General features: G+C 46.7%; 1 protein-coding gene across 2 annotated transcripts in view; it reads right to left on the bottom strand.

Annotated features, from left to right (window-relative positions):
• LOC126545491 (neural cell adhesion molecule 2-like) overlaps window positions 1-23,759 on the bottom strand; it is a 613,769-nt gene that overhangs the window by 205,675 nt on the left and 384,335 nt on the right. The window lies entirely within an intron of this gene.

The following is a 23,759-nucleotide window of genomic DNA, read 5'->3' as shown; positions in this document are numbered from 1 at the left end:
GTCGCGGAGGCTGACTACTCAGTGAAGGGCGAGCGGACTTGTGTTTGAATTTTCAGCTGCTTTCGCGGCGTACATCGCTGCAACAAATTGCAAACACGATCGTCACGCCTGATCAGCGCACCGCGCTTGCCTTTTTGTAACGCCCCCAACTAGTCAGGGGCCATTGAAGTAAGCCAGTTCATAGAGGCTTAATTTATCAGGGCTACACGGACGGCAACATGCAGACGATAACTGCTATATGCCTTTTGAGGTGATCAAGAACGTTGCATTCGTATTATCCGATTTCAAACTATCGAAGCACCTCGCATAATAAACTATGCTTGAAATTGAGCTTGGCTATCTATATCACGTTAAATTAAATTATTTAAATTATGGCATTTTACGTGCCAAACCACGAACTGATTATGAGGCACGCCGTAGTGGGGACTCCGAAAATTTTGACAACCTGGGGTTCTTTAACGAGCACCTAAATCTAAATACACGGGCGTTTTCACATTTCGCCCCCATCGAATTGCGGCTGCCGTGGCCGGGATTCGATCCCGCGACCTCGTGCTTAGCAGCCCAACACCATAGCCACTAAGCAACCACGGCGGGTAATGTTACGTTAGAAACACTTCTTTAGCCTGGCAATTCATTCCTACACTAAACCTTGTGGACGCACTTTGGTAGAGGCAAGAAATCGTGAGAACGCGCGTTCTCTCGCGCCGTCGATACTGTGCTCTATGGTTCTTCCCCCCCCTTTTCTTTTGTTGCCCTTTTTCCTGCTCGAGTCGTGTTCGTCATAGTAATATGCTTTTGTTGCATAAGACGCTGAAACACTGAATGCGAAATTATTGTTTTGCTAGAATCATATTCAGGCCAAATGCATAAGAAGGCGTTTAAAAAAACACATAAAAGGGTTTGAATTGCTTACAAAATTATACAATCGTCATGAGATTGAGGATTGTGTTCAGTACATTTATAAGCTTGGCATGCAGCCCGTTCTTTTATGTTGCACTGACTGAACGCGGCCGTGACATTGCCAAAATAGCTATTCATGTGCAAAGTGTGGCTCGTTTGGAAGTTTCTCCCGTTCATTTCTTCGGGTGCGCCCTTTATGCTGGTGAAGGGGTGCGATCAACATTTACCATTTCTTGGTCAAGTTCTAGTGCGAAACAAACAGCTGGGGATAAGTTGAGGGCAGCAAACTTCGACAAAAGCATTACATATATACTTTATAAAGCAAACCAGAATCTTATGCGGTTAACCTCCCTGCCTTTCCCATCCCGTTTATCTCTCTTTCTCTACACCAAGTGCACGTACAGAATCGGATAGCACACTAAAGGTATACTATATGAAGAAACCACGCATACGAAAAGCAGGCATTAACACCGACCTTTTTATGAGTAAGAAAAGAATATGCCACGCGGGGATTTCAAACGCAGAGCGTGTAAGATTCAAGCATTTCGGGAACGCATCCCCCAGTGTTAGCGTCAGCACTTTTGGCTCTACCGTGAAATTCGTCAGTTACGTTTTCCTTTTCTTTTAAGGCCGAGCGGGAAGGCTCGGCAAGGAAGGGAGACGCGCAAAATCTGTAACGACCCGCAGCCGCTTCAACAAATCACGACGCGCCGGTTGCAATACGGAAATGAAGAGCGCGCGCGCGCACGGGTATGCGATGCGACGCGGCCGGAATGCCATTCGGCACTTCGCTGCGGAAACTCGCGGGGAGGCCTCGGCGTGATGCAATTACGGTTACGCGGCGCCGAGTACAGGCTGGTCGGCGTAAGCGGCGGCGTCTCGGTCTGCGGAGCGCGTTCGGGCATTAGGCGCGGCGCCATCGGCGTGCATCAGGTGGCGCTGCCGAGTACGACGGTCGAAACAGCCTGACGCCGTCGAATACGCATCTCGAGCCATCGCATCATTGTCGGCGCTTCAAACTCACGCCGTCCCGCGTTATTCACTGTGATCCGTATCACACACGATGCACAGCACTACCTGCTTTTTTCTGGCCCCTGTACGATCCTCTGTGGATGCTTGAGTCGTTATATTTTCCCCCATCGCCCTATCTGAATCTCCCCTCGCCAACGCACTTTCCTCCCTTCATTTCCCGTCCTTTTACCTTCTTTTTCGCCGCTAGCGAATACGCACACCTGAACATTTGGAGTCCGCCAACCCGCACTTTCTCCCTGCGTAAAATCAGAAAACGATTCCGCGACGCAAGTTGGCATCATCCACCCACGTTTGATAACACGCGCAGCATGAATAATGGTGGAAACTGCTTTTCAGAAGAAAAGACGCGCAAAAGCTCCCCGCGCGCCGCCGCGGCGCGCCTGGAAAGTCTGTTCGCGAGTGCGCTTTTGCATCACCGGCAGCGCTTTGTTGTCGCCCCTACGCAAAAGAGGCTTCCATCCTCTCTCACTACCCCCATCTGTCTGCGCTCGCTTCTGCGCGAAAATGCGAGCGACCAAGAAAAATAACGCGAATGCGCAGAAATGGGCAGGGATAAGGGAGAACTTGTGATATTCAATGAAGATATACGACTCGGGTCCAGTACTGCAGTGCGCGCGCATCGCGCAGTTCTGCGGCTGCTCCTGCTGAGTACTGCGGCATATGTAGCGCGCCCCGCTCAATGGACGGGGCTTCGAAGCGTCCCAGAATGCACGCAGCATCGCGGGTTCTGCGCGCGCTCGCGTAACCACGCCGCGCTGTTTCTCTGGCACGGGTCATCGAAAGTGCTCGCGATCGTGCCCACAAAACGAGCAGGCAAACTGTCGCGACAGCGTGCTCCTTTTCTTTCCCCCCATTTTCTTGTTTGTTTTGCATTTATCCATCATGCGCACGTCTGAAATGTGCGCCGACCACGCGGTGCATACCGCACGGCGACGTGAAGTGGAGAACCGTGCTCCCGAGTGCCTGGTATTCCAAGCACGCAGGTTGCGTCGGTGCTTTGATGCTATTGCACAACATCGGCGGACGCAACGCAATGCCATGACGCGAATGTGTGTTGCGCTCGCTGGGCAAGAAAGCGGGTCTCGACGGTGCGTGGAAATGCTACGGACTAATATCGTTACGTAACGTACAAGGTGAGCTGCCTGAAATTGATCTTGAGTAACGCAGAGTTTTGGGCGTGTTGGTATGACAGGATGACGGTAATAGCGGACGAAAAGACGAGGACACAGAGATTCGCGGTACACAGGGGCGCTGATTTACAACAGTGTGTAATTCGAGTATGAGAAACACATATATAGGCAACATCAGGAATCAGCTCAAGTGCGCAGTTTACAAGGCTCACCTATCTTTACACGAGTAGGATAACTCTTTATACGAAAGGGCGTTTGTTGGTTTTGAAACGCAGTTATCCCCTAACCTATCAATCATTTCGGCTTCGATAACTTCCCGTTCCCGTTTAAAGAGTATACTATCTGCGTATAGATAGGTGAGCCTTGCAAACTGCGCACTTGTTACGATTCCGGATGTTGCCTGCATATGTGGTTCGCTTATACTCGAGACAAACACTGTTGTAAGTCAGCGCCTGTGTGTACCACGTCTTTCTGTGTCCTCGTCTTTTCTTGCGCTAAAAGCATCATCGTGAAATTGATAACGACGTTTCCAGCCAGAGTGGGACAAACAAAACCTACTGACGAGAAACTATTGCATACGACGGCAGTGAAGCGCGGACCGCACGAAACCTCCAAAAAGTTTGTTCCAACCTGTCTCGTTACCCCTGCCAGGGACATAACACGCTGGTTACAGAGTTATAACATTTCGTTTGGCTAAATTGTATGCGCCAAAAGTGAAAACGTAGCCGCCAGGGACGTAGCAGGCTGGGCTTCTCTTTCTCACCCAAACAAGTGGTGAACCCTGTAAGGTCAGATGCCGGTATGTATATGCCAGTTTGTGGCAAGCGAAAACTGAGACTGTTAACAGCGAAAAACGCCGCCATGTTTATCGCGTGCTTTCTACGTTGCATTCTAAATTGTCAAGATATACAGGTTGGGCGAAAATCCAGCTCCCGAAACCTTGGACGCAAGGCAGCACCATGCCTAAAGTGTTCTTAATGCTCTATCCTGTGCACACGATGCCTCTGTGGCTGTCCTAAATTAATAGTGATTGTACTGACCGATTGAATAGACTGACTAATTGGATGCATCAAAGGCAACGTTTAACGCTGGTGCCACAGATACGATATACACGTACGAATACATCCGTTAATAAAGGGAAAATCAGACATCCACCTGTTCGTAGCAAATGCTACAAAGGAAACCCCTACCGGTTCCTCCAAAGAAAATCCTCGCAGTTGAAGAAAAATTCGTCCTGGTCCGGGACTCAAACCCGGGACCACCGCCTTTCCGGGGCAGCCGCTCTACCATCTGAGCTAACCAGGCGGCTAGCAGATGGCAGGGCGAAGTAAAATTTGTCAACAAATCGAAGCAAAGGCAACACTTTGACGTAATAGTTCTGCGGAAACCCGCAAGGTGGAGAGAAATAATTATTAAAGGGAAAATCAGACATCGACCCGTTCGTAGCAAATGCTACAAGGAAAACACATACGGGTTCCTCGAAAGAAAAGCCTCGCAGTTGAAGAAAACTAAAATAGAAATAATAATAGAAATAATAAAAATAATAGGCACACATGCGTGTGCCTATTATTTTCCATCGTAAAGATACTAGTGCACAACACTACTGCCTTGAATAGAGTCTGTGACCTTGTGCTCAGAAGCAGACAGCCATAGCCGTTGTTCCAACCACCACGGCAGGAATTTGTAGTATTGATTGAAGCTTGCGATAGTCCGTCACCATTTCGGCCCACCCGGCTGCTAGTCCGTTTGCTTCGTTCCATTACCCTTATTAGCTTACCCGTGCTAATTATTCTAATGTCACGCCTGCACACGCCGAAGAACCGACGGAGGAGACAGGGCAAAACATAGGTAATCTCTTAAACGAAAGAAATGTACTTGCAGTATGAAAAGTATTGATGTAGTCTGGCCGCAACGCTAGCATGCTATTCTGTGCGATTAGTGCAGAAGATCGAAAGAGCAAGCGAGAGAGAGGGCTGAAAGAGACACTAAAGTTAATCTAAATACTAGATGCATGTCATAATCAACACCGTATACTGTCTCCCTACAGTGGTGGCGTGGAGCAGAAGTAAAACATCGGGCGTAAGTTCGAATCATCCTCACTTTCAGGCTTGGAGTGGTCCCTCAGACGGGCAAAAAAATGCTGAGAGCCAGTGGGGCGGGCTATACTAGTCCAGGTGCAACCAAATTAGGAAGGCCCACTAAGCTTCAACAAAGATACTCCCTCACGAGAACAGGAACTGGCCTCCCTGGTGCAGTGTTCGGCCACTACCTCCATCATGACTCCTGCAATTAACCCATCGCCCACAGTCCACAGCGACTGTGGAGCTCCTGACCAAGGCGGTGGTCAGACCTGCGACGCGGCAGAGGTTGTTAAAAATCTCTGGACCTGGACAGGCCGCTACTGTAAACTGAACCTGGCAATGTTTAACACGCGCACCCTCTCGAGTGAGGCTAGTTTAGCAGGACTTGTTGAGGAATAATCAGACATTGCCTGAGATATTATTGGCCTTAGTCAGTTTAGAAGAACTGGTGAGGCCTTAGTATACAGTGCTGACTAACGGCCGCGTCCTCTGTACAGAGGTCTTCCATATAGAGAGAATACGGGGTAGGACCTCTAATTCATAAGGACACAGCGGTCAACATTGATGAATTCTACATCATTTTTTTATTATATGGTATTTAGGAGATGTTGTCGCCTTTAATTGGCACCGGCTACTCCTTTTAATTACGGCTCGTGTTTGCAAATGAAAATGCAGCTTCAGAACAGGAAGATGATAACATAAAGGTAATGAATGCAACCGTAACTAGGCTGGTTTCAGAAGCAGCAATTGAAGTGGGACGTAAGTCACCGAGCCAACTAGTAAATTATCCTAAGTAACAAATGACCTTATAAAGAAACGATAAAGCATGAAAGTATCTAACTCAAGAGATCAGATAGAATCAGCTGAACTGTCAAAACTGATCAACCAGAAGAAATTAAGGAATATTCGAAATTATAACGTGGGATAGATTGAGGAAGCAGTAAAAAAATGGGCGCAGCATGAAATCAGTGAGAGGAAAACTTGGCATAGGACAAGGCAAGATGTATGCACTGAAAGATAAGCAGGAAATGTCATCAGCAATTTAGATGATATAGTAAAAGCCGCAGGAGAACTCTATACTGACCTGCACAGCATCCAGAGCAGCAACGCTACCTTCATTCCAAGTAGTGATGAACAGGATGCAGGATCCATAACTAGCGATGAAGTTAGAAGGGTTTTGGAAGACATGACCCGGGCAAAAGCGGCAGGATAAGATGGAATAACGGTCGATTTAATCGTAAAAGCGAAAGCGGGAAATGAAAGAAAGCATATCTTGGTTGCCGATGGTAGCCGCACCCTCAAACTCCGTAGTGCGATGCTCCACCAATCGAGCTACGGTGGCCGCTGTCCCTCCCATAAGGCATTTATGTACAGGTACTAAACCTAGGTATTGATCTGCGCGGCAGCGTTAGCCAATGCCACTGGGAGTGTTAGCCAGCGGCATATGTGAAGCAACCTTTCAACTGCTGGCGTCACGGAATATTTAGGAATCTCAATAATATCTTACAAATCACGTATCTTAGGAATATGCAACTGGCCAATTAACCCTCCTATGCTACTTCACAGTCATCGATGCTGCTAGAGTCGAGTCCCACGCACCTGATCATGAAAAGCATGCCATTGCGTCAGAACGTATTGGTTCTTTTTAATGCTTTGTATATGAGCGGGAAGGGGTTTCTGCAGTCTAGTTTTGTAGACCCGTTTAAACCCGTCACACGTGACTAAATGTTTTTTTTTTGTTTTAGGTTGCTTTGTTTGGTGCCTACCACCGCCGTTCTTGCTTATTTCGCATACAAAATAATGATGCGATTGAAAAAGTTGCCACGCCGTATGCATACACTGCGCCTCATGTAATGAACTCTGACTTTTGCGCTGCTGAAGTAAATAAATACTAAGGTGAATAACTATAAAGAGAAGAAAAAAGAAGGAACGCCTGACGTTATGAATCCAGCGAGAAGCTTACGTGATGCGTGTGCGGAGCAGTAAAAAAAAAAAAAAAAAAAGGAATGAAATCCACAGAGATGTATGAAAGAGAGAAAGAAGCTGGAAGCCGATCCGAGCAAAAGCGCTATCTGAGCATGATAAATTGATTCCGCCTAAGCGTCCTGGATGCTGGCGCTGCGCAAGCAGCGAAGTCAGTGACACCCAGTACACGCACGTTTGCTAAGCAGTGCAGCAGCAAGGGTGCAGTTTTCGGTAGGATCTTCGGGGAAGTTTATCAAAAGGTTCATTAATGCAGGGAGCTGCAGCCGAGCCTGGCTCAATTAAAACGATCCGCCCTGTTCGCACCTTCCTCCCTCCCCGACGCGTTGCTTCTGGGTGCGCGACAAGCCGATTCCGTGCAGCGGCAGCGAGGGGCGCGCGCCACGGCGCAGAACGGAAAGACGGGGCCAGACAGTAGCAATGCATGCCCTCTCGTCGCCCAGGGGATAAAGGTCGTCGCGAACGGGGAAAATATGCGAGCTGCCGGCGATTTCATGGAGTGTGTCGCTTTCGAGCGGGCTCTCCTCCGCGTAAGAAAAAAAAAATATACGAAAAGGCCGACGCCACCCTTTTGCTTGATGGGTACACACGCGTGCGCGCACTGGGGCGAGGCAAGACGGGCAGCTCGTCGCGTCCATACAGATTCCGCGCTGTGTCCACAAATGCCGGGCGGCCCAAGTTCAACAAGAAGTCTCCCCTCTCCGACCATCGCTACTGCAGCGGGCAGGAAAGGGACGACGACGTCGTGCGGGCCGGAAGCAGGGCCCTCAAGTCTACCACCGCCCCGCAGCGTAGGCGCACTGGCTCGGCAATCACGCCGCTGCATTCGCAGAAACCAGGCCTTGTTCGACGCGTCCTGTGTGCGCAGCTAGAGCTGTGCCGAGGAAACCGGGCGCCTGTAAACACAGTGACAGGCGCGTCGCACAGTATCTGCGCTCAGGGGAGGAGCGCACGCGGCCGGTTGCTGCTGGCCTCACAGAAAAAAAAAGAAGGAAAAGCAGGACCGGGAAGCTGCTAGCCACAGCCGAGAAGGCAGAAAGCTAGCAGGCTATTTTATACATTGTAGGACAGAGCGCAAACGGCAGGCGGGGGTCAGGGAGGTTTGCGCGTCGAACGATGATGCCGTGAAAGCTGCCAGTATGTTTACGCCCCTTCACTCGGTTACAAAAACAGAAGCAAAGTATGCTCACGTTTCGGTCAACAGTGAATAGTGGTAGTGGAAAAACGGTGGAAGGAAACCATACGAACACTACACTATTTGCCGCTGTACTGATCTAGAGGAACAGAATCGGAGCAAATATATCCCGAGTCGAGCACGGGATTACAGAAAATAGAGTTTGAACCATCTGATACATCTCACAAACGTTTTTTGTGCGCATTGCCTCGTTTGCAGGCATCGTCTTCCAGAAAGTTTGCCGAATGGATGTGAATATGATCGCGCTTGCCAGCGCAGATGCAGGATAATCCGACTCCACGTTGGCATGTCATCGTCATGCTATGACAAACTTGACTCCACTGCTTCAACGTTACGACCAGAGGGACGACACTGAATGCATTGTTTCGCTTGACCAGTGAAGGCCGGTAAACAGTAGCTTAAAGCTAGCATTTCATAGCATATTCAACTTCATTCCGTTCTAAACACACTCAATGCACCAAGCATACTTCAGCGCAATGTAACATTGCGTACAATCGTCACCAGTAGATCTCTACTATATAACTGACCAAGACGTGATACAAACCGGCCTTAGTGATGTAATAGAGTTTGGAGAACAAACAATAGGGATATTTTATTGTAGCAGGAGACATTCGTTTCCCTTTTGAACATTTTTGCTCATGAAATGAGCAGATATTTTCCGAAATGTTTAGACCGCCTAAACCAAGAAGTTGGCATCTGTGTCATTGCATTCTCTTTGCTGCATCGGTTACAGTACATTGTAATAGCAACATACACTTTAACACTCCGTTCTATAAATACAGGAATTTCGCAAGAAAGTATATTGGTGCCGTTATTATTTATTTTGGGTATTAAACGACATAACACGCGTTAGTGATACACCATTACGCCGGACATTACAGCCTCTTTCTTCAAAGACATTAACCTTCGATCTCTGATTCTTGTCACTAACAGCCCGAATGCATTATAAACAAACAGTGCTTTGATATGTAACTAAAACACAAGCTGTGCTATTTCATACCCGACAAAATGCGGTCCCAGTCGTCATATAAATAAAATATAACAACAAACCCTTATTGAATATGCAGACACAGTAAAACCACATAATAATATGTCGGCATGTTCAGTTCCTGACTGCCAGCAGAAAAATAAAATGAGAATTTCACAAGCTTTATTCATATCGCAAGTAAACGACTGGCTTTCTGGTTTGGAGCAACGCAACTCAGTGAAACAGAAAGAAAGTAATCATGCTCAAAAAATTAATAAGCATAAAAGCAATTTTTTTACATAAGTAACGCAGATTTTCATGACGCACACGGAAAAGCTTTAAAAGAAAATTAAAGCCATGTTTATTTGTAATATCGACGAGTAACACAAGCCTTCATACGCTGTGCCTGAATACAGCTCCATATACTGTCCAACCTACGACAACGTGACTGCACCCTTCAAGCCCGTCTATGGCTTGGAGCAGCATCTTCAAATGCGCACTCCTTTATCGTTGGAATTTCGTATAGCCCACTTTGTGACTTCTGCGGGTGCGGCTAAAATATCGCGCAACTTCACTGCGAGTGCCCTCGTTTCCACCCTCAAAAGGCAGCTCTCTCAGCCACGCTGGACCAGCTGGACAAGCACCCACTCACGGCAAGTAAAATTCTTGGACACTAGCCTACATAGGCATCAGCGCGAGCCGCTATAATGGAGCTGCTGCGTTACTAAAGAGATACCAGCTTGTGGGACAAGCTGTGACTCTGCACTGTGTGACGTCGAATGTATTAGTGGGACGTTGACACTGTGTATGACTACTGGCACCTTCGCAGACTGTGCGACAGCTCCCACAGAGACAGTCCTGTATTGTCTTTGTTTTCATCTTTTTTTCGTCTCATCTTTTGCACACCTTAACCCCTTTACCAGTATAGGGTAGCAAACCGGAGATATCCTCTGGCTAACCGTCCTCTCTGCTGTTATCTCTTTTTCTCTCAATATTCTGAGGATGTTTTTCTTTACATACCATCCTTTAAACAAAATATCGCGATGTGAGTTTTTAAAGACTAAATAATTCTGAGGTATTACACTTTACGTTATTCTTTACTAGCGCCAAAGTGTACGTCATGACGTCCTACTCTATAATGAACTAATGTTAATTATACACTTGCTGAAAGATGCCCACTGCGCGGTGTTCGAGAGCTCTTTCTGAACTAATACTTCTCATATGTATGCTATGCCGAAATCTTTTTGTACTTGTCATATTTTTTCAATTCTTTCGTGTGTCATTGCAGTGCATCTTGTGATAATTGAGTGTAAATTACTCACGTAGTAAGCGAAGAAGCAGAGGGGCCCGGGCACTTTCAATTGCTCACTTTCATCGTCGATCTGCAGCCCGCATTATTATCATGTGAATAAGATCAAACTGAACTGAGAGATAATATTCTGACGTACGGATACAAGACATCGCTGGACCACGTCAAGAAAGAGGAGAGCAATCAAAACGAGAAAAGGCGATAAAAAATGGGTTCAGCACTCGTGCTGCAATAACTATATATAGCCTGAGTACGCTCATATCGTCCTAGCAACGAGAAGGACTTGGATAAGATCCAGCTCGTGGCGAGTTATGATCATGGGCTTGCAGTATACGTACCCCTTGGCGAGTGTTACGAAACAGGTCAGTCTCTACCTGCTGGTGTGAATGTTGCTGAGCGTACGGTGAGTGCAGGCCGGTGTCTTTTTTCACCACCGTCGGAATCCGAACAGAAGAAGAAAAATCAGTGGTAGTTTCGTAACGGGTGCTCTCACCTGCGCGAGTTCAAATTGCTCGGGGATTTCGGGGCAGCGTTCGGCGGGTGACCGTAGAATTCCCTTTTCTGTTCAGGCCGATATACATAATCGCCCGCGCGAGAAGCGAAATAATACGAGCGTTCATTAAACTGCGCGTCGCAAATCCAGCCATCGACGAGCCGGTGTCCTAGCAGCCCGAAATGGCACTCCTTCGTTCATTCCTTTCAGCGCGACGAGCGAGAGCAAAGAAGGCCGCGAAGAGGCCACCGTGCCGGGAAATCCAGCGTCGCGTAAAACTCAAGTGCCTTCCCGCAGACGATGAGGCGGCGCGCAGGGCACAGCTGGCACAGCTGGTGCACTCGTTGCCATGGCGACTGGCTTAGGCAGCATTAACTCATACACGGCTCCCTCCGCTCGCAAAGTCTTAAAACCTAATTGGCAAAGCCTGTACGGCGACGCTTAGCCTCACTTTCCTCCATTCCGATCCGGAACTCGGCTTCGTTTGTTTCGAGCGTAATTAGGAAGATTAATTCAAAAAAAAAAAAAAAAAACGCGGCGCAGTGCTGCGGATTGCGCGAAAAGCGATGGATTAAGTGACGTCTTGGCGGGAAACGGGGCCTGGTTCCTTTCGACTCCGGTCGCCAGGCCTCGTTCCGGCGCTGCTCCTGGAGAAAGCAGAAGCTGCTGGTCCGCGGCGCTTTCGCCCTCCTTGCGCTGTTTTCAGCCTCGTTTTGCGCTCACAGGGCAGGCCGTTTGTTTTTCTAGACCAAGACCACTGATTGCATTAGAGAGTAGACATTTGACAGACCTTTTTGCGAGTTAAAGCAAACAGGGAAAGTAATTCACGTTCCCAATGACTCAAGCATTATTACAAGAAAGGATTCAAGTCTAAACTGACTACGTAACAGAAGCAAAAAATCACTATCTATACGGTTTCAAACAGCGTAGCCGTATAGTTTTGTGTTTGCTGGCATTGAAAACACCTATGTAACTCGTAAGGAGGCTTAATTCATGCATGGCCCCATTACACATCCCACCGACAAATTCGAGTCCTCTTGGAGAAAGGTTTTCGCCGAACCGACTGTTTTCTCGTACATAACTCTACCATATCTTTTAGGAATTTCGATCTTCCTTTTCTTATATTTTGCGCCTTATAAACCGTATTATTAAGAAGCCTGGTTATATAACAATCTATTCGAAGTGTCATAAAATAACTCATAAATTGCGCGCTTTCGAAGGTTGGCCACAGCCTGTTTGCTTCACCAGTAGTCTTCACGTTCTAGAAGTGCTAATTTCGCATCCAGTCGATGTCATCGCTATAGTAATAATTACCCAGCGCACAACTAGGGAAAACACGGAGAAGGCGGGAGATGGAAATTCAAGACGATGAGCAAAACGAGAACAAGGTGAAAGCAGGAGCCAACGTTTCGACAAGCGGCCTTGTCTTCTTCAAGGCGACATATGCTTTCCTCGCCATAGTATATATAGGTGGGGTTCTTCTAAAGGGAAGAGGTGTAAGGCGGGTGGGTGCGGCAACGAGTGAAGGTGTGTTAGCGGCGTGTCAACGGCGTGCACAGCAGGCCTTTGTTACCTGTTTCGCTGGTGGTCGTGGGCTATCGTGCTCTCTGAAAGGGATAATTGAAGGAGCGGCAGAAACCGGTGTGTGCCCAGCACACAACTGTAATTTAAGTTTACTTTTCCAAGCAAACGCCACGATATTAGCGACGCCATAATTAAGAAACTCCGTATCAGTTGAGGACGCTCGAAGATTTCTTATTTCCATAAAGCTAATGCCAGTGCCACTGCTGACACTCGTGTATCGCTGCACTATCTGAACGCGGCTAGCAGAACTGAGAGCGAAGTTTGCTATGTCAGGAGCATGAGAAACCTCGTAAAATGATTCACCATTCGAGCGGATTTTAGCAATCTCTTCGCGCTGACTTTTCGAAACTCCATTCTTTCATTGTGTGTTTTATCATTCAAATGTTAACTGCTCGTTTCATCAGCGCACCCCACTACCCACATGGTCGTGGGGCAAGCATGCATGTGCTTGTTGTTCTCTGTGTTGCCATACCAACTCAGGTAAATGAAGCGGTAGAGCTAGGCCTCCGTGGTGCATGGACATGAGTGTGCCCATTACAAGACGAACAAGACTACTCATCAAGGCCTTGGCAAAGTTGTTGAGCATGCAGTCAGCGTAGCCTGGCACTCACAGGCGATGGCACGCTCAAAAATAAATGCAGCGAGTGCTGAATTTAGGTAGACACGAGAACATAAAACGATTAAAGCAAAACAGAAGACGCCAAGCCGTCACGCCGCCTATAGTGCATCTTTGTTTTTCTTTCCTCGGCCAGCTAAAGGCGCAGCGAGTCAAAATTAAGTAAAAAAAATTGTGGTCAATATTTCCTTTGTCGGCGAGCTCTGGCTCGTGCCAGGCGGCACTGTCCCTCAGAGGTCTTCGGTGGTCATATTAGCGCCGCAGCGAGGAGAACAAAGCGGCTTGCCGCACTCCCCGACCCGTGGACGGGGAAAAGGAAGCCTGGGACAAAGCGCAAGCACCAAATTACCACAGGCAACAGAGCCGAAAGGGAGCGAGGAATGGCGGAACGGCAGACTGGCTTTGAACAATAGAAACTAGTGCTTGACTGTCTTCAGACCTGCAGAAACAATGAATAGACTCCCGACTAAACCGCTGTCCACGCAAGAAAACATATGAAAAGAATAATAATAAAAGGAAGAATAAGAGAAACTAATATGGACAAGGATGGATGAGGTTTTAAGGAAAAGGGCTGGGAAGAACGAGCTCGACAAGCAACAGCGCCAAAACGTGACATGCACAACGCAAACGCGAGAGAAGCCCTCTCTCGAGGCATCCACTCTGTGGCTAGCGCACAAGCGGACACTGGAGAGCACGAAATAACAAGCTCCAGTGAGCGGTTGAAAAGACCACATCCAGCATACCCGGCCCCCCACTTCCCCTTTTTGCCGCTTCCTCCTCCCAAACCAAACTGTCCTCGGCGGAGAAGAAAATAGAAGAGGGCGGGGGGGGGGGGGGAGGGGTGCTGGAGAAATCGAACGAAACTACGATGACGCGATACACCTTTCACGCAGCGTGACTTCGTGAATTAAACTGGATGTGACAGAGCCAGAAAGAAACCTAGTTCAGTTTAAATGTAAAGAAGTTTTCCTAGAACGCTAAGTAACCTGCGTTCTACTTATATGTACGAGTCGTAAAACGTGCGCAGAGCTGAACTCAAAATTGTTCCTTCGCGAAGGACAAAAGTGAGGGTGGAAGCCGTACGTTCTCGGTTCTCAGAATCCACAGACAAAAATTTACAAAAGAAAGAACAGAACACTTTGTTGGAGGACAGATGAAAGTGAACGCGCCGAGGCACGGTTGCAAAGCAGAGCTAATTTTCCAGGTATGCGCACATCTTTAAATCGCGTCCGTTGTTCTATAAAGTAAGAAGAGAAGAGTCTAATCAAATCTCATTGTTTTTCTTTTATGCGCATTCTTTAAGAACAGGAAAGCAATCAGTCTGCGATGCCTTCTTGCATCAAAAATTTCATAATTAGGCTTTAGTTTGTCCTCTAGCAATACGAACGCATGTGCTGAACTAGCCCGACTGTGTGGTGATCCAATAATCAGAGAAGCAATCCCATTCTCCTAAAATATTTCTTAACTATCACAGTCGGCTATAAACTAGTATGGTATGGTATGGAGAACTTTATTGGGTCCTGAAGGTCAACCATACGTTGACGCGGGCCGCTCCCACGTTGGGACTGTCAGGCCGAGCCCTTCAGCCACATCGCGGGCCTTCTGGATTGCCCGTAATTGGTCAGAGAGTGATTCACTGTGTAGCATTTGCCGCCACCATTCTTGTTCCTTGTCACGGTCTGTGAAGACCGCGGGGCACTGCCAAAGCATGTGGTCAAGAGTAATGATGCCATTGCACTTATTACAGTTGGTTTGAATTTCCCTCTCCGGATAGATCCTGTTAATAAAATATGGACTTGGGTATGTTCTTGTCTGTAGCAAACGTAATGTGACCTGTGATTATTAGGGTATATAGGATGTTAGTGTGGTATACTGGCACAATCTGGATGGTGCTGATGCCTAGCGCTGTCTAAATCCCAATTTCTGCTCTGAATAAAGCATCTGCTCTATATAATGCACTAGTATGTGTGGGATCTGGTGCCAGATGGCGCTTGTCAGACATAGCATCGTGTTAGCCGGTTTATACATCAAGACATGATCTAAGACCTTTCCGTTTAATAATGTGACGTTAGAACATCAGTTCCAGTAAAGAGTTAAACACGAAAAACCAGAGCAGCTATATGAAACCTTCCACTAATCAAATGCAACCAGCGTCAGTTGTGCCTCCGTTCTGCTGTATTGGCTTCCGAGGCGTTCTATCTTGAGCCGCTGAAGTCACGTGATTTCCAGTGCCACGATCGCTCCAGGGGCTCCGCCAACGCACGTCTAATAATAATTTTTTGCAATAATTTAATAATTCTAATTGTGAGAGGCGCTTTTCACTATTGGCTTCGGAACATGAAAAGTTTCGACCCCATACCTTTTATTCTCCGCCTACAGCGATTGTTTTAAACCACGCACGTACTTTTTCTCCCAATTATTTCTTAATCAATAGCTACCGTTATGGTTCACTGTGTACGGCGATGAATGGAACGGATGCCAAGCGCCTGAGACGCGACGTGCCTAATCGTCACGCTCGTCAACATGAAAAGACTTGTCCGTCGGGTGTGTGCGACGGGATTATGCACGAGCGCAAATTTCCCTCTCCTTTGTCCTACGTTCACCCCTCTGCGCCATGGAGTGGTTTTTCTCCGTGTTCCTCAGTGTTAACTGACCAGTGTGCCGACAAGGCCCTCTACCAGGGAGCAAGAGAGAATGAGGTTGCCCGGATGATGTATGTGAAGGCCAGCGTGGCGCCTCGGGGACATCTCTCCTCTTGCGTGCAGGAGCAGGCACGCCGAACGTTTCTGTACGTCCCATCTTGGAGCGCACTCCTCACCCGTAACGACGTATTAAGCTTCTGTTATTTGTTTTTGCATCATCTCGTCTTCGTTGCGGAACCCTCTCGGATGGTCAATCTGGTTCGAGCTCCAAGCAGACGCTGTTGAAGGTGGCCGAAGCCCCGTTCCTGTAACAACTGGTGGCAGCCATAACACTACAGATGGCCTATTGTATTGCAACAAAATTTCTTTGCAATCCATTTATAGTTTTCCTAACAAAAATTAGGCTCGTTAAACTTTGGAGAGAGAAAAAAGCACAAGGCGAATTGCTCCTTAAGGCAATCTGATGCGATATCATCACGGTATCCCGACGCACAGTTTCCTTGAGCCACGACCGATAATATACACGTAAAATTTTGCTTTTCATAAAGAATAAAAAAAGCCGTTTAATAAGTATGAATAATTAAACATGGTTTCTGCCGTAGTTGCGACACGTTGATTCAACCAGCAAAGAGGTGACTTTTTCCATTCGTCCACCTATCTGCCTTTGTTTAGCACACGCACATCATACTGACTATACGCGCACAGTGCAAACGTCATACTTCAAAGTGAATTGGCGCAGCTGCAAGCGATCTGTCAATGTCAGACTGCAAGCTTGGCCAAGCAGTCCCAATGCAGTGCTCATTAAACATAATTTATCTCTCAGTGTCAGGCACACCGAGTCTCTGTACGCCGACTGGTCCTGTGTCACCTTCCATCAACCAAAGCCTGAAAAAACATCTCGACAACGGTCGAGCTTCGTATATTGACTCACATCATTAATTGCGACCCCCCTTCCCAACCCCCTGCATCTCACTATTTCTCTGTCGTCATTTATCCTTGTCAATTTTACTACAAGAATGCAATCGTTCAGTTTTTTGTTAAACAGATTCTTATTCGTAGGATGTGACGTACAAAGACTTATGTACAAAGCCTGACGCACCATTCTCAGAGTAACCCGCCATGGAAGCTAAGTAACGATGGCGTTTCGCAGCTCACATCGAGGTCGTGGGTTCGATACGGCGGCCGCATTTCGCGGGGGGCGGGATGCAAAAACGACCGTGAGCTTATATTTATGCGCACGTTAAATAACCCCAGGGGCTCAAAATTAGCCCGCAGTCCCCCACCACTGCATGCCTCATAATGAGATGGTGTGTTTGGCACGTAAAACCTCAGAACTATCTTTTGAAATTCTCAGAGCAAGACAGCGTGCATCAGTGCTGTGGTAAGCCACTACCTTACCAAACTGAAAAAAAAACGAGGTTGAATGCGAGAAGCGCCACTAACTGTTCTAACGGGACGTTTGGAGATAATGTTTCCTGTGAAAAACGTAGGTACGTGGCACAGTTAAGAAAAGGAAGTAAAATAAGATTGGCTGATCTCACGCTTATCTGGGAATCGGTCTTAAACGAAGCTTTCAGTGATGTTTGTGCAAATTAGGTACGTCGTAACCCCGGGACGGCAATCGATCAAGACAGCAGCCAGCAGAGAGCACGCGACACCTACCCAGTGGCAGGGAATGCGATAGCTGCATCACGATGACGGCATGCCGACGACTGCATGATAACAGTGGCATGAAACGTCGTAATGATGACATGAGCACGACGAAATGAGGATGAAGGCATGTGACTAGAGAATGACGATGATGGAATGGCGACAATTGCTTGACGACAACAGAGTGACGATGGCGGAACGATGACGATGGAACCACGACGGCCTAAGGTCCCCGGCATGACGACGACGGACAGGCGACGCCTGCATGACAAGGCCGACATACTGATGACTGCGTGATTAAGGCGGCGGGATGACTGCACGATAACGTTAAGACGAGAGAATGATCATCATGAAGTGAGGACGACGAAATGACGAAAATGACATGTGACGAACGAATGACGACAATAGAATGACGATAAATGAACGACAATGACGGAGTGACGACGAAGGAACAATGATGGCGGCATGGCAATGAGGAGTGTCGATGACAACGAAATGACGGTAGTGCAAATGAAGGCGATTAATGGACGACGAAGGAATGAAGGCGACGACGTGACGATGTGTTTGTGTTGGTGCTCACGTCTGCGCTTGCGCAGATCATCTGTCGCCGTAGGCCGCCTCGCTCAGCACTATATCCGGTACTGGTCTACGCTATGCGCAGGACGCAAATCGTGTAAAGGGCCGTTTATAGTCCGACGTAACGCCCGCGCGCGCGCACGCTACGTCACGTCGGCGAAACCGGCGCAGCCAACGTAACCGGCGGCTTCCGACGGGCCCGGCGCCGATATGGCTCCTGAGCCATTTGCGCGCCGGAGTCGGCGGAACTCTCGCACCACAATGCATTGCGCGCGAAGAAAAAGGCGCCAACACAACTCCGCAGACTGCTTTTGCGGACGGCGCCGCGACTTGGCGAACGTTCTGCGCATGCTCCGAAGATAGCAGCCGACGACGCGCGCGTTGTAGTATAGAGGGCACGGCATCTCGGCTGGTGCAGCGCAACCGACGCAGCGTGACTGACCGCGAACGGCGCTCGCCCGCGCGCCGATAACGTCGGACTATAAACGTGCCTTAAGAAAGCAGCCAGCACCCGACACATACCCAATGGCACATACCCAGTTCCCCAAGTGGTTGCACATTCGGCAAGACAGCACCAACCAGCACTCAAAAAATGGGGGAAAGAGGGAAGAAAAGCTTCACGCTAAAAAAAACTTGCGGCATTCACGTCCTTTTGACAGGAGTTCGGGCTGCAGCCGGCCATTAGACGACGTTAAATTGAGCTCCACTTTCACCAGGAAACTCGTGCTGCAGTTGTACGTACCACGAAGCTCAGCGCCACCCATTGACAATCTCAGAAGTTGAACATGTGGATGAAGACATCGAGGATGAAGGAACCGGCACTAGAATTCCTCGTTCGGGGCTACAAACGAGCGTCTCTTCTGGTCTATAAGAAAACCTGACACTGTCTCTCTCAAACTGGAGTGTCAAACAAACAAACAAGGAACCAAACAAACAAATGCATTAACGAACGGACGGAATGACTACTCTGTTGATTTGAAATCTACGCCTTTTGCTGCGGTAATAGAAGGTTGCACGGCAAGTACATAGCATATTGATGCTGTCAGTATATGTTGGCGCATGACTATCTGATGGGCGCTCAAGATGCATGCTAATATGATGAGTCAGGATTCACGACTAACAGAAGCAGGCAATCCTGAGGCCGATAGTTTCAGCCATCGGGCGTAAAGGTCCTGAAGGGCACGACAATGAAGATGCTGATAGGCCGACTGCCATAAAAGACATGCCAGGCTGGAAGATGGCTGTGGTATGCCTACCGAATTCCTAGCATGAACTAAGTAAGAGAGAAGGTTGTCTCGATATATACGACGGACTCAGTATTTTCATCACAGAATAAGGTAACCGGTATTCACGCAGAAGTCCAGAAGCGCATACGGAGTTGTCGCTACACGCGAACAGGCAGCTGGACGACACACTCGAATAATTGCAGGTGCGGCGTGGTGCACGAACGGACATGCTGACACGGAGCGGACATGGACACGTTGACTTTCCTACGCACTTACGTACAGCACAGACGGGAAGCTGTGGTAACAAGCGCCTCAGCCCGCATCAGGTACAATCTAAAGGCGGCCACGCACTTGCACCTTGCAGTGCATTGTAAAAGACGCGCGTGTGCGCCGGAGTTTAGCAAAACTAAAGCGCTCTACCGACACGACGATTTGACCTCGAGGTAATGGAGCCATCTTACACCACGTCTTTCTGCTATGACTGTCTATGGCTAATAAAAATAGGGGCTTTGAGACCAAATTATAATTTTAGCTGACCAAGCTTTGTAGCAGCGGCGGACATGGAATTTGCGTGGCAGTCACCAATATGATTACTAGTGAACCATATTTTACTGACCAACTTTTTCATTACTGATTCTACGAGGCATGCTGAAATTGTAGAGTTCAAGTCAGCCAGTGCTCAATGCATAGCCTTTCGCTAGAAACTTTCTGCCTTGCACCAGTTTTGAGATATAAGTACTCAAAACCTACCGCAAAATGCATTGCCGTTCTTCGTAGTATGTTTCGGCACCGTGGATTAATGCAGTACGGAAATACGTTAACTCGAAACCAATGCACTTCATGGCACATTTTGAGTTCGTATCTTTCGAAACCTAAGTGCTTTGCGCAAGTTTCTAGGAAAAGGTTACGCTTTGAGGACTGATTCCAGTTCTGCAGTTATAACATGGCCCCTAAAGCCAAAAAAACTAAATAGTAAATTAGTAAATGTGTGTGAATATTCAACATATCAAATACAAATCGAACAATCTTTGCTACTCAACTGGTATTCAATTTGGCAATTCACAATTCGAAGTCATTGAATATTTGTTTCTATTCGAATATAAGAACCCATGTAGTTAAACACAGCTAATTCATGGATTACACGCGAAATTATCCACGCAAAACGAAAAGTAAACAGGCTACGAGTAAGTAAATGCAAAAAAAGAAAGGCCGGTGTACAGAACTAGACATAAGCTCAGTGAAGCCATTTTCAATATAAAATTTAAAATTAAGGACGCTAAAACTAACTACTTCACTAACATTCTTCCTAATTTTTTGAAGAACGCACCTAAGAAATTTTGAAATTAACTTAACCCCGAGAAGCATGACGGCCCTACAACTTCTAGTGCTCACAACCGAAGCACTGATACTTCTTTGGACGCTTATTTCCAATCAATATTTAATACCGATGATGGGAGCCTGCCGCACACAGAGCCGTGCGCCCGCAGGCATATTGGTCGATATCAAATAACTGAAGCAGGGGCACTAAACCTTCTACTGAACATTGACACGAAAGAAGCCGTCTGGCTAAACAATATACCCAACCTATTTCTTGGGAGATTTCCTTGAATGTACCGGTAAATATCTGTGCCTAATTTTTAATAAATCTTTAACTATGATTACCCTTCTTGCAGAATGGAAAATTGCCAAGGTTTCTCGAGTTCATAAAGCTGGAAGCGTTTCTCAGGTGTCTAATTTCAGACCTATTTCACTATCTTCGACTGTATGCAAACTTCTTGAACACATAGTCCTAAAACACATAGCCACATGACTTGACGAAGAATCTATATTAAAACCCTGCCAGCATGGCTTCCGCAGGGGACGTTCGACAGTCACGCAACTTATAGAACTAACGCATGACATATCTCAATCTATAGACAATGAACAACAGTTAGATATAATTTTACTAGACTTTTCGAAGGCCTTTGACCGCGTACCACACACACAAAAAAAGCTAATAAATATTCATTACATATTAGGTGACCGTCCTGTTGTTGAATGTATTGAGGACTACCTCGCTCGCCGATAACATGTCGTCTAAATTAATAATGAAGCTTCTACTTCAGCCCCTGTGACTTCTGCTGTCACCTAGCGTAGCGTCCTCGGAGCTGTTTTATTTCTCATTTGCACAAATGACTTGCCTGCTAGGTGTCATGTAAATATCGGTCTTTTTGTGGATCATTGCAGCTTGTGCCGTGAAATTATTGAAACCATTATTAATTAATGATGACGATGAAACCCTAAATTTAAAAAATACTCTAGAGTCTGTTTTCATTCGCTGTAAGGAGTGACCTATACTCTAAATGCACAGAAGTCGGCAACGTTAACAATAACTAGAAAGAAACAAATACCTGTCTTCCCTTACACTATTAATTACACCCCTCTGACTAAGGTTTTAGAATATAAATACTTGGGTTTAACATTATCCCATGATCTCCGATGGAATACGCATGTTGAAAACATTACACCGACTGCACTAAAGTGACTCTTCTTCCTGAGAAGGCACCTTCGTTTGGCATCACCCGACACACAGCTGTTGGCTTATCGCATGATTGTTCAAGAAATCCTTAAGTGTGCTCACATTGTTTCGTTTCCTTTCACTAACGAACTTACTGACAGACTGACGGCGGCCGCATTTCGATGGGGGCGAAATGCGAAAACACCCGTGTGCTTAGATTTAGGTACATGTTAAAGAACCCCAGGTGGTCGAAATTTCCGGAGTCCTCCACTACGGCGTGCCTCATAATCAGAAAGTGGTTTTGGCACGTAGAACCCCATAATTTAATTTTTTTTTACTGACAGACTGGAGCGGGTGCAGAGAAGGGCATTAGGGTTTATCTTTAATAAATTCAAGCTAACTAATTACTCGCCAATTAGTTTACTAAAGCAAGATGGTATGCTAACCTTGCAAAATCGAGCTAAACTAGCCCTACTGAAGTTTCTGTATCAGTTATTCCAATGCGAAATAAATATTAACACATCTAAAGTTACCTTTTTATCACATACAAGATCTACATGTCATAAACATCCTCATACCCTTGTTGAACACAGGCACAACTCAAACTGTTTTAAATACTCTTATTTTAATCGTGCAATCGGAGAGTGGAACCAACTGCAACATTCAGTTACGAGCACTCCCACTTTAGCAAATTTTGAAGTGTTGGTCGAGGAAATAATACGTGCACAGCTGTTTATCACTAATTTTACATGTTATTTTCTACATTTTTGTATTGTATTATGTTCTCTGTATTATGATTTCGCACTTGCGTTTCAAGAAATATGCTGCCTTCCTGTCTGTTGACGTAGTTTTATTTTTCTTACTTTTGATACTGGTGTTCGATGTACTCACGTTCTTTATATTTGTCACTGTTGATGCATAATCATTCTAACACAGTACTGCACTGTGCTTCAAGTACATGCCTTATATATGTCTATTTTACACTGTACTCATGCACGTGCCGTCCCTGCCACGATCTCCTGTGAGATTAGCAGCATTGTTGAATAATATAAATAGAATAAAAATAAGGGATAACAATACTTATTGGAGCCTACAGGGAGAAAGCCAGATGGACGTGCATAGTGACTGTGCCCAAGGATTATGCTGCAGGAGAGCCGCGGCTGCTGCGCAGAGGCATCACGTTGCTGAGGCGAAAGCACGCAGTAGCGAACTTCTGTTCAATAATTCCCAGTCATTCGATAAGTATTTGTCGCCTTAGAGAGCTTAGGTTTTCTTTTCTATTTAGGTGAAGCAATTTATTACTAGGACATTCTCATCATGTCTGCATTCCTTTCAAGCGACGTGTTGCGCTTTAGTTTCGGCATTTTCCTTCTTCAACAAAGACAGCACTCATGTGCGTCTAGTGATGTCCTGTTCCTGGTATTTCATTACTGCGATTGCGACGGAGAGCGAGATACGATCACCTTTCAGTTTTTTCTCACTCAGAAGCTGCTCAGTTGACCGCATATCTTATCCTGAGCGTCATTACATGTATCAGACGATGTACATAAGCCTTTTCTTTCTTTTTTGACCACCGGACTCCCCACAACAGTTATATTTCACTTTGTTTAGAAATGATAAAATATTGGGTGTTCGATTCCATAAAAACATTTCGCTATTCGAACACTTCTATAAATTGGAAAAATTTTTTTAATTAATACTTGCATTGTAGACATCGTGCATATTCTCATGCTCGCCGCTGGCGCATCATAGTCAGTAAACATGCTCAGTTTGTCTGTAATCCTACATTTTGTGAATAATAATTTCGTGAAAAGACATTCGCCGCTGAAGCACGTGGTAGGAGAAAAAGTGGGCGAGATTGCGTGAGCCACTGTCCTT

Source organism: Dermacentor andersoni, chromosome 1 (genome assembly GCF_023375885.2).
Source record: "Dermacentor andersoni chromosome 1, qqDerAnde1_hic_scaffold, whole genome shotgun sequence".
NCBI classification, from domain to species: Eukaryota; Metazoa; Arthropoda; class Arachnida; order Ixodida; family Ixodidae; genus Dermacentor; species Dermacentor andersoni.
This window is presented reverse-complemented; position numbering and strand designations above follow the sequence as displayed.